At 35.4% G+C, this 12,394-nt stretch overlaps 1 protein-coding gene across 1 annotated transcript in view; it reads left to right on the forward strand.

The window, feature by feature from the left end:
* The first annotated feature begins 385 nt into the window (after window positions 1–385).
* The window catches only part of CARD14 (caspase recruitment domain family member 14), a 170,691-nt gene continuing 158,682 nt past the window's right edge, over window positions 386–12,394 (forward strand). The window contains exon 1 of the mRNA XM_053706463.1: window positions 386–460. The gene's annotated coding sequence lies outside the window, so the exon portion shown is untranslated. The remainder of the gene's footprint in view (window positions 461–12,394) is intronic.

The raw sequence follows: 12,394 nt of genomic DNA on the forward strand, positions 1-12,394 counted from the left end.
CACCTGTTTATTGGTTTGTGAATTTATCCACCAACCAGCAAGAACAACACAGTTTGTTCACCAAAAATGGGCCGACATCTAAACTTACATTCATGCATTTCAAATAAAGATACTAAGAGAATGAAGACAATTTAATAATAGGAGTCAATTAGAAAGTTGCTTAAAATTGCATGCTCTATCTGAATCAAATTTTGGGTTCAGTGTCCCTTTAAGCTTTCTATACAGAGCTGGGTGCTGGGTTGATCATTATTATATGTGTGAGGCTCACAAACCCTCTTCAGTTGTATTTATATATTAACACGTGTAATGCAGAGTCATATATAGGGCAGGAACCATAACTTACAGAACCAGCTTGTTCACTCTCGTCCCTCCCCCTCTGCTCTTTCTTGAAACCCATCAATGACAGTACAGAAGACGAGCTTAGTGTTGGCAAAGCACAGGTGCCCCTAGGAGACACAAGGTGAGCAGATGTATTAGGGCAGAACTGATATGGAGAAAAACTCAGTAAGTGCCACTAGTCTATATTCATTAAGATTTACTAAAAAAAAAAAAAAGAAGCAAAACAAATCTAGTTTATGTAAATCTATGAAGATGATTCACTAGAGTCTGAAAGACTTCCTCATACGTTAGTGAGATATCTTTATAGTAATAACAGTTAATTGTCTTTTTTGAATGTTATTTAAAACCATAATAAATCTAACCTATTGGGTTTATGTCCAAAATTAGAGGGCACTGTCAGTGGGTGAGACTCTTCAAACAGCTTTTCCAGCTTTACCAATCATTGTGTCACTCTACTACAGTGATTTTTAACCTTTTTTTTGCCGTGGCACACTTTTTTACATTAAAAAATCCTGTGGCACACCACCATCCCAAAATTTAAAAAAAATCACACATTGTAGCCTAATACAGCATGTATATATACACATACACACAAACACACACATACTGTATGTATTGTGCTGTTATGCCATGCCTCCTACAAACTACCCCTGCACTGGGAGTAAAAAACAAGCAAAGTTTAAAAAATATGTCACACTGTTGTCAGTCTGCCGTGGCACACCTGAGGATCTCTCACGGCACACTAGTGTGCCACGGCACACTGGTTGAAAAACACTGCTCTACTATATGATGAATTGAAATATTTAGTTTTAGTGAAAGACGGTGTAAAATAAAATAGAATGTTGTATCTTGTCCAATGTTAAGCTTCTTTATATAGACCTTGATATGTTAGTGATTTTTCTGATTTGCTATCTTGTTGTAAGTGTGTCTGTGCCTATACTCTACACCTCTGCTTAGATTGTTCACATGTTTTACTGTTGTTTGTTTTCTTCTCAATTTGCTGAACTCAGAAAATTGTGGTTTTTCCACTTATCCAGAAAGGATAAAGAGTATACTTGAGATTTCAGGACTCTGACCCTACAACAAACTACAAAATGATTGCTTGGTTTCTTTGTCTATGTCTTTAATCGGCTACAGCAAATTAATTAACATTAACTTACTTTTCAAGGGGTATTTCTCAGAACTGCAAAACAATGCAAATTTTGCAAACAAGATGACAGCTTTAAAAGCATATAAACATTTAATTGTAACCAGATCTTTTGCAATGCAGTCCTTAATTGTTGATATATACCATGTCCCTTTAATCAGCATTCTTTTTATTCAGTAGTGTACACCAAACTGTACAATGAAAAGAAACATGATCACAGGTTATAGTGAAATATTTTTATAATGTACTGTATATAAGAGGCTATAAAAACAGGATCATTTTATTTTACTTGTAGGTGATACTGATCATACAAGATTTTTAAAATAGCTGTAATGTATCCCTTTGCTTGTTATGTTCTTGTGCTATTTAAAGGGACAAAATTAAATGTCCATGATTCATGCAAAGTGTACAATAAAAAATTACTTGTTAAAGGGACACAAAACCTATTTTTTTCTTTTATGAATCAGATACTTTTTAATAACTTTTAAATTTACTTCTATTATCAAATTTTTTCATTATCTTGGTATCCTTTGTTGAAGGAGCAACAATGCACTTCTGGGAGCTAGCTGAACACATCTTGCAAGCCCATAACAATAGACGTATATGTGCAGCCACCGCTTAGCAGGTAGCTGCCAGTAGTGCATTACTGCTCCTGAGTCTATTTGTAATGTTTTTTAATTATATGCTATACCTACATCTCAAATCAAACATTTGGTTTTCAAGTCCCTTTTACAAATACAACTCTTTCTCTATGCTTTCTTTTTGTAACACAGCTACGTTAATCAGAGCATATCTAGACAGTCTCAGGTGTCACCTGTGCAGGGCTGGTGCTACAATAAAGGCAGACTAGGCAACCACCTTAGCGTGCCTCTGCAGGGAGGGTGCAAATTTGGTGTATGACTTTTTTTGTGTATATACTTCTTTCTTTCCTTCCTTACTTGGGAATCATAATAGGGGCCATTTGTGGTGGCATAATGGCTAGAATAGGGAGGCAGAAAATGCCAGTTATCCAGAACAGCTGGAAGCATCTGGCTGACATATCTCATTGCAAAGTTACTGTACTATCTTATCCTGCACTATGTCTGGTATATACACTAAAAAACAGAACAGGCTGCCCTATATATTTATGATGGGTGCCAATACACTGACGGTGCTGCAAAATTATGCTGAATATTTATACACACACACATATATATATATATATATATATATATATATATACTGTATGTATGTATATATATATTTATATATATATATATATATATATATATATATATATATATATATATATATATATAAAATCAAAAAAACCTACTAACAGCAAGCAAATAAGTGGGAAGCATCACTCTCTGGATTTTCACAACAGTTTTTTTAATGTGACATTTAAGGGTAGTTAACCCCTTCTTCAGAGCTCAAAATTAGACTGTGGTTTCTGTAACAAGTTTTGACTACTATTGGAATATAATAATGCAGTTTTCCCTATATCCTCCTTAGTTGGAATCTAAACACTATATGCTTTTAAATCGATCCCAAGATGTATTCCTAATATCATACATATAAACTTGTCACTGTGATCACATATTTTACACTATTGAAACACATTACGTTGTTTGTTTATGATGTTGCCAAGGCAACCTTGGGGGTGTGAGGTGTCATGTGAAATGCTTGTCCTCCTTGTCGTTCACATGTGCAGGGCCACCATTTATTTGCAGCTCGTTTGTGAGTATAAATGGCATTTTATCACTGTATTTTTGTTGTCTGAAGAAGGGGTTAACTACCCTGAAACATCACATTAAAAACACTGTTGTGAAAATCCAGAGAGTGACGATTCCCACTTATTTGCTTGCTGTTCGTGGGTTTTTTGGATTACATATTTACCAAGCTGGACACCCTGGTATATTGACTGATTTGAGGTGAGAGTGCCCTTTCCCTAAGGATCTATATATATATATATATATATATATATAAATATATTCTATCTAAAGTTAAAATTGTGCGGTACCACAAGGCTATTATCAGTCTACATGCATACTGATACTGTAAAGTGTATAGACAGCCATAATCATTATTCAGCACAACATGTGCTATTTCACTGTATAGATACTTGGCATAATTATACAGAGCAGCATGAACATTTTCAGTGTTTAAATGTTCTGCATGGTTATGTTGCACAGGTGTATACCTTCAGTGTATAAGCACTAGGCATTGGCGAATGTGCTAAAAGTATTAATTCGTTTGGTAGAAAAAATAGTCCGGTGGACATTCATTTTGGACCATCGAATGTTGATAAAAATTAAAATCCATAAAAAATTGGTAATCAAATGTTATTTCCGGTTTTCGAATGTTACTTTAGTTTTGAATGTTCATAATTAGATTGAATATCCACATTTGAAATTTCGAATGTAACATTTAATATAACTAATACTATTCCATTCTAGTTCATGTGGTAGGGAATTTAGTAAATTGGTACATAATAGTTACAGATATATCACTTTTATTGTTTCTATTTTGAATATTGCATGATTTAAATATTACATTTAAAGAGAGCATTAGAAATGCCATTACATACTGTATATATTGATTTGAATTTTTCGAATTCAAATATTGCATAATTTTTTTAATCGATTTATTAGAAAAAGTAGAGTCAAATATTACATTTAAAGAAAGCATTAGAAATACTATTACATTAAATGAGTGTTAGAATGTTGTACAAACATTCAAAATTAGAAATGTTAAAATTTGTTTCATTTTTCAAATGTTGCAAACTTTCGCCCATTCCTAATAGCCACCTATCATCATTATACAGGGCAGCCTGTTCTGTTTTTTAGCATATGAACCCTCAACATCATTACACAGTGCAGCATATATGATAACAATGTATTGATATTCTGCATTAAAGGGATACTAAACCCAAGTTTTTTTCTTTCATGATTTGGATAAAGCATGCAATTTTAAGCAACTTAATAATTTACTCCTATTATCATTTTTTCTTCATTCTCTTGGTATCTTTATTTGAAAAGCAGGAATGAAATCATAGGAGCCGGCCCATTTTAGGTTCAGCACCTGGGTAGTGCTTGCTGATTGGTGGGTAAATGTATCCACCAATCAGCATGTGCTATCCAGGGTGCTGAACCAAATATAGGCTGGCTCCTAAGCTTTCATTCCTGTTTTTTCAAATAAGATACAAAGATAACTTCTATGGGGGGAATAGGTTATCGCTCCAACATATATATATTTTTGCACTACAGTATACATTATAATAGCATTCATTATATATTATTTTTGTGCCTTGTTGAGCCCTTTTTTTCTAACATTGATTCTACAAATGGTAGAGATTAGATTTCTAAAGTGGTTCTCCACAGTAGTTTGGAGAACTTTAATGCATGGATTTACAGGAGAACGGTCAGTCCGCTATAGGAGAAAATAAATGATAAATGTGTAACTAGTAGAATTATTGAGAAGTACTATAGGACGTAGAACTAAATAAATCTAATTTTAAACCTTTTTTGGATCACTTGTGTGACAAGGAGAATGGGTACAGAGTAGGAGAATTTTAGGCACATTGAGTGATAAATAGGGGCATTTATACACGTGCACAATTTTTACGCGCAAATATTGGAGAATAGCAATGATAAATCTTGCCCATAAACTAGAAAATAAAGTAGAGTTTGTGTAAACAAGGCTGTATGGAAACCCACACAATCTTGTTTGGATAGTCTACTTTATTGCCTGTTTTATATCTGTTCCTAATTGTTTGCGGCATGATTCAGAACAATTTTAAACAACTTTCCAATTCACTTCCATTTTCAAATTTGCATCATTCTTTTGGTATCCTTTGTTGAAGGAGCAGCAATGCACTACTGGGAGGTAGCTGAGCACATCAGGTGAACCAATGACAAGGGGCATATATGTGTAGCCACCAATCAGCAGCTAACTCCCAGTAGTGCATTGCTGCTCATAATATTAACAATTCCAGCACATAGCTGGGCAGGATACACCTTCAAGCACTCATTCCTTTCAAGAAATAGGAGAAGTGTGGCATGAGAAATCCAAGATAAAAATAATAATCTTTATTGGTAAATTAATTAAAATTGGTAAAATTAATTAAAATTGGTGAAAAACACACAATTATAAATTACATTTATAGGTGACATCCATTCAAGGATAGATGTGCTGAGCAATAGGTATACCACCAATTACTTTATGCGTTGAATAAGATTAACAAAATGGGGCCTATTTAACAAAGGTCTGTCGGACTTGATCTGACAGACCTGCAGATTTGCGGCCAATAGGCCGCCAGCAAGGGAGTATCAATCAACCCGATCATACTCGATCGGGTTGAATTGCGGCGAAGTCTCAGAGCAGGCGGACAGGTTATGGAGCAGCGGTTTTTAGACCGCTGCTTCATAACTGGTGTTTCTGGGGAGCCTGCAGGCTCGCCAGAAACACGGGCCCCAGAGCTCTGTCTGGAGCTTGATAAATGGGTCCCAATATCTCTAAGAGACTCAACACCTGTTTCAGGTGGAGTAACTAAGTGCGAGGCTATCCTGATATATTAATATGCAGTAGTGGACCCCTCCTATAAGTCGTATAAGAGTTAGGGTTAAATGCTAGGCACTTATGAAATGAGCCACCACGTAATTCACAGTGTCCTAATTGTTGAAATTATAGAGTTAAATACCCAGGTAACTGTGTAATAACATACGTGTGGGCCATAAACATAGTAGTTTGCCATAGAACTGAGTTAGTGTAGCCTGAGGTTACAACAGTTGAAAACGGCAGACGTTAATATATGATGCTAGGCATAGAAAGTGTATGTTGATGCTTGAGTGTTATGACGATAACACTATAACGAAAATGCCTATCCCCATGTACTTGAGTAACAGCCTGGCTAGATAGCGGTCTATAATACGACCTATATACAACACAGTTAGGTATTAACAATAGAGTAAGGTCTGTGAATATTCAGGTCAGTCAGAAGGGAAAAGTGCCTTGTAGCGCTAAACAATCATTCTAATAGATGACAAATGTTCAATTGAACACGATGTACGGTATATATGGTTATAAGGTTACCTTTGTAATAGATACTAAGATCGATACTTTTTTCTTAATGATCGAGAACACTGGCCATAAATTAAATTAATAACGCCAACTTGACAAATATATAGTCAGCATATGGTGTGTCTGAAAAATTATTATTGATTGAGTAGCACAGTGTAGATCCTAATATTAGATTTTAAGTGGAGGCAGCTTATTAGCATATCATTCCGATCTGGATGTGAGAAAAAATTCGGCTAACTACTATGTTTATGACCCAAACGTATGTTATTACACAGTAACCTGGATATTTAATGCTATCATTTCAACAATTAGGACAGTGTGAATTACGTGGTGGCTCATTTCATAAGTGCCTAGCATTTAACCCTAACCTTTATACCACTTATAGGAGGGGTCCACTACTGCATATTAATATATCAGGATATTCTCACACTTAGTTACTGCAGCTGAAACAGGTGTAGAGTCTCTTAGAGATATTCTGTTAATCTTATTCTATGTATAAAGTAATTGGTGGTACACCTATTGCTCAGCACATCTATCCTTGAATGGATGTTTGTAAAGCAGTTAAATAAACTGATGTTAACCATATTAACCATGTCTGCATGCTGCATACAAGAACCACCATGATTCTGAGCGGTCATTTTTATTTCCTTACTGAATACAAATTTTCTCTTTATAATACAATATAGCACAACATCAAGAGAGCATATTGTATAATGATAAGTATAATGATAAGTATTACTTTAGTAAATATCTTCAAGTCGGTAATAAATATGCAGCACGCAGTGGTAGTCTATTCATATATACACCCCCAAACCTGCAGCAATCGGAAAAACAAAGTGAAATTATATTATCACTATAATTATAAAAATGTATCTTATTTATACGTTAATAATGTAAAAAAAGGTAAAAACAATTCCCACAGTTGAAAAAGAAGATAATAGATTATTGTGCTTATTTATTTTGTAGGGTGCGTGAAAAGTGTGGTATACGGGATAATAATAGACAGATTTCTCAGCATGTTTTAACTATATGGAGAAGGAGGGTTTCTTTTTCCACAAAATATTGTCATTTTTATTTCCTTACTGAATCATCCCTCTTCAGCATAAACGGCATGCGCAAATCGCTGGACCACGCAGGATTTGAGTAGTTTCATGGTGGAGATGAGTACAAGATCAGTATGACGCTTGGGTAGGAGGGCTCAAGTGGCCATCTCAAAACGGCCGAAGATGAACTAGTAACTATTTTTACTTTCACACTATGGCATCTATTTATCAAGGCGTCAACCGCAAATACGCTGGAATTCCGCAGCGTATTTGTGGCGAGCCTGATTCGCCTTAGTTATCAAACCCTACAAACTGGCAAAAGTAGAATTTTGTGACGTAACATACGATCCGCCAGACTCAGTCCGACACAGATCGATGCTTACGTCACTACAGATGTTCCGAACGCAAGTTCGGCACAATCTGACTACTTTTGTAAGTTATCAAATATCTACCAGGTACGCTCGCCACTATTCCGGCCCAGCGTACCTGGTTTTCAATCCGCCGCCCTGGAGGTGGCGGATGCCATAGGAATCAATGGGAGTCAGAAAGCAGCGAAAGCTTATGTTCGCTGCTGCCCGATATACCATTGATTCCTATGGGAATGTTTACACCTAACACCCTAACATGTACCCCGAGTCTAAACACCCCTAATCTGCCCCCCCTACACCGCTGAAACATACATTATACTTATTAACCCCTAATCTGACGTCCCTACACCGCCTCCACCTAAATAAAAGTTATTAACCCCTATCCCCCCTCTCCAAGACCCCACCGCAACTAAATAAACGTATTAACACCTAAACCGCCACTCCCGGACCCCACCGCAACTAAATAAAGTTATTAACCCCTAAACCGGCGCTCCCGGAGCCTACCGCCACCTACATTATACTTATTAACCCCTAATCTGCCGTCCCCTACACCACCGCCACCTACATTATATTTATTAACCCCTAATCTGCCACCCCTACACCTCCACCACCTACCAACATTTATTAACCCCTAATCTGCCGCCCCCAACGTCGCCGCCACTATATTAAATTTATTAACCCCTAAACCTAAGTCTAACCCAAACCCTAACACCCCCTAACTTAAATATAATTTAAATAAACCTAAATAAATATTACTATCATTAAATAAATTATTCCATTTTAAAACTAAATACTTACCTGTAAAATAAACCCTAAGATAGCTACAATATAACTAATAGTTACATTGTAGCTATCCTAGGGTTTATTTTTATTTTACAGGCAACTTTGTATTTATTTTAACTAGATAGAATAGTTATTAAATAGTTATTAACTATTTAATAACTTCCTAGTTAAAATAAATACAAATATACCTGTAAAATAAAACCTAACCTAAGTTACAATTACACCTAACACTACACTATAATTAAATAAATTCCCTAAACTAAATACAATTAAAAAAATTATCTAAAGTACAAAAAAAACACTAAATTACAGAAAATAATAAAATAATTACAAGATTTTTAAACTAATTACACCTAATCTAATCCCCCTAACAAAATAAAAAATCCCCCAAAAATAAAAAAAGCCCTACCCTACACTAAATTACAAAAAGCCATTAAAAGGGCCTTTTGCAGGGCATTTCCCCAAAGTAATGAGCTCTTTTACCTGTAAAAAAAAATTACAACCCCCCCAACATTAAAACCCACCACCCACACAACCAACCCTACTCTAAAACCCACCCAATCCCCCCTTAAAAAAACCTAACACTAACCCTTTGAAGATCACCCTACCTTGAGAAGTCTTCACCCAACCGGGCTGAAGTCCTCAACAAAGCCGGCAGAAGTGGTCCTCCAAACAGGCAGAAGTCTTCATCCAGGCGGCATCTTCTATCTTCATCCATCCGGCACGGAGCGGCTCCATCTTCAAGACATCCAACGTGGAGCATCCTCTTCTGACGATGGCGACTGAAGACTGAAGGTTCCTTTAAGTGACGTCATCCAAGATGGAAAAATCCAAGATGGAAAAATCCTATTGGCTGATGCAATCAGCCAATAGGATTGAGCCCACATTCTATTGGCTGTTCCAATCAGCCAATAGAATGCAAGCTCAATCCTATTGGCTGATTGGATCAGCCAATAGGATTGAACTTCAATCCTATTGGCTGATTGCATCAGCCAATAGGATTTGTCCTACCTTAATTCCGATTGGCTGATAGAATTCTATCAGCCAATCGGAATTGAAGGGACGCCATCTTGGATGACGTCACTTAAAGGAACCTTCATTCTTCAGTTGCCATCGTCAGAAGAGGATGCTCCACGTCGGATGTCTTGAAGATGGAGCCGCTCCGTGCCGGATGGATGAAGATAGAAGATGCCGTCTGGATGAAGACTTCTGCCTGTTCGGAGGACCACTTCTGCAGGCTTTGTTGAGGACTTCGACCCAGTTGGGTGAAGACTTCTCAAGGTAGGGTGATCTTCAAGGGGTTAGTGTTAGGTTTTTTTAAGGGGGGATTGGGTGGGTTTTAGAGTAGGGTTGATTGTGTGTGTGGTGGGTTTTAATGTTGGGTGGGTTGTAATTTTTTTTTACAGGTAAAAGAGCTGATTACTTTGGGGCAATGCCCCACAAAAGGCCTTTTTAAGGGCTATTTGTAATTTAGTGTAGGGTAGGGCTTTTTTTATTTTGGGGGGATTTTTTATTTTGTTAGGGGGATTAGATTAGGTGTAATTAGTTTAAAAATCTTGTAATTATTTTATTATTTTCTGTAATTTAGTGTTTGTTTGTTTTTGTACTTTAGATAAAAAATTTTAATTGTATTTAGTTTAGGGAATTTATTTAATTATAGTGTAATGTTAGGTTTAATTGTAACTTAGGTTAGGTTTTATTTTACAGGTATATTTGTATTTATTTTAACTAGGAAGCTATTAAATAGTTAATAACTATTTAATAACTATTCTATCTAGTTAAAATAAATAGAAAGTTGCCTGTAAAATAAAAATAAACCCTAAGATTGGTATACAGTTTGCAGAACTAATCGTTGCAAACATTATCTAAAATAGTTGGAACATTTTTTAGGTTGACTGTCCCTTTAAGTATAGTGTAGGACAGTATTTCACCAAAAGGATAATGTGAAAAGTACTGCTGATAAACAATAACAATGGATGAATACGATATTATCAGCATAACTGAAACCTGGTGGGATGATTTACATGGCTGGGCACCTAAACCTAGAGGGTTCTACTTTATTTAGGAGGGATAGGAGTAATAAAAGGGGAGGATGAATTTGCATGTAAATTAATCCTGACCTTAAAGGGACATGAAACCTAAGATTTATCTTTCTAGATTCAGATAGAGAATACAATTTTAAACAACTTTCCAATTTACTTCTATTATTTAATTTGCTTCCTTCTCTTTGTATCCTCTGTGTAAGGAGCAGCTATGCACTACTGGAAGCCAATACCATGAGGCATTTATGTGCAGGCACCAATCAGCAGCTCCTGAGTCTACCTATGCATTTTTTTAACAAAAGATACCAAGAGAACAAAACAAATTAAATAATAGAAGTAACTTGGAAAGTTGTGTAGAATAGCATGTTCTGTCTGAATCACGGAAGAAAAAAATGTGGGTTTCATGTCAACGTTTTGTAAGGGAAGATATTTAGAATGATATATGTGATAATGCAGAGACACTGTGGGTTGAAATAAAGATGTGGGGAATTATACTAACTTCCTAACATTAGCGTCATGGAGGAAACTCAACTGCTTATGCAAATAGGAAAGGCTACCTGTGTTGTAATTCTGGGAAATTTTAACTACTGTAAAATAAATGTAAATTAAAACTAGCAATGCAACTAATTCATATCACAATTAATGGAAGAGTCTAGAAATATACTGGATTTAGTGCAATCAAATCATACAGAAATAATATCAAACATAAAAGTAAAAGAAAATCACTTTCCATAAGAATATGACAAAGGTTCAACCAAGAATTCATTTTAAAAAAATAATTAAATAATCGATAAATTACATAAATTGGGCCAAAATATTCTCAAATAAAAACACAGAGGATATGTAGTTTGTTAAATAGCTATACATATCAACACACAGCACATAGTTATAAAAGTAAAATAAATAATACCAAGCCAGTTTGGCTAAAAACAAACGAGAAATTAGGATAAAAACATAGGGCATCCAAATAAAATAGAACAAATACATCATTCCAAATATATTTAAGGAATGTAAGAAAGCATGCAAAAAAGTTTAGCTAAAATTGAAAATGAAAGATTAATTGCAAAGGATTTTAAGACAAACTGTAAAAGTTTTTTTAAGTACAGGTATATAAATGGCAAAAATTCTAAGAAGGAAAATATAGGTACATTAAAATGTGAGAAGGGTAGTATGAACAGTGGAAGGCTGAGGTGCTATAATATTTCTTATCTTGAGTTTACACAAGAGAGGAACCAAAGTCAGAGATATTAAAATAAACTTAAACATACAAGCAAGAACAATAACTGGTTTATCTCTTGATGATATCAGGAAAAAATGTAAAAACTAGATAATATCAAGGTAAATAAAACATAGGTGGGATATGTTCAAGGGTTCTAAGGGAAGTTAGCACTGTCATAGCCAAACCTCTACTCTTAATTTTTCAAGAATCATTATCCTTGGGAATAGTACCCCAGGACTGGTGTAAAGCTGATGTGGTGCCACTTTTTAAAAGGGGAAGCAAGGCTGATCCAGGAAGATTTAGACCAGTAAAACTGACATTGGTAGTGGGGAAGATCCTGGAAGGGATTATAAGTGATTATATTCAAGATTATGGGGTCAATTTATCAAGCT

This window comes from Bombina bombina, chromosome 1 (genome assembly GCF_027579735.1).
Source record: "Bombina bombina isolate aBomBom1 chromosome 1, aBomBom1.pri, whole genome shotgun sequence".
NCBI classification, from domain to species: Eukaryota; Metazoa; Chordata; class Amphibia; order Anura; family Bombinatoridae; genus Bombina; species Bombina bombina.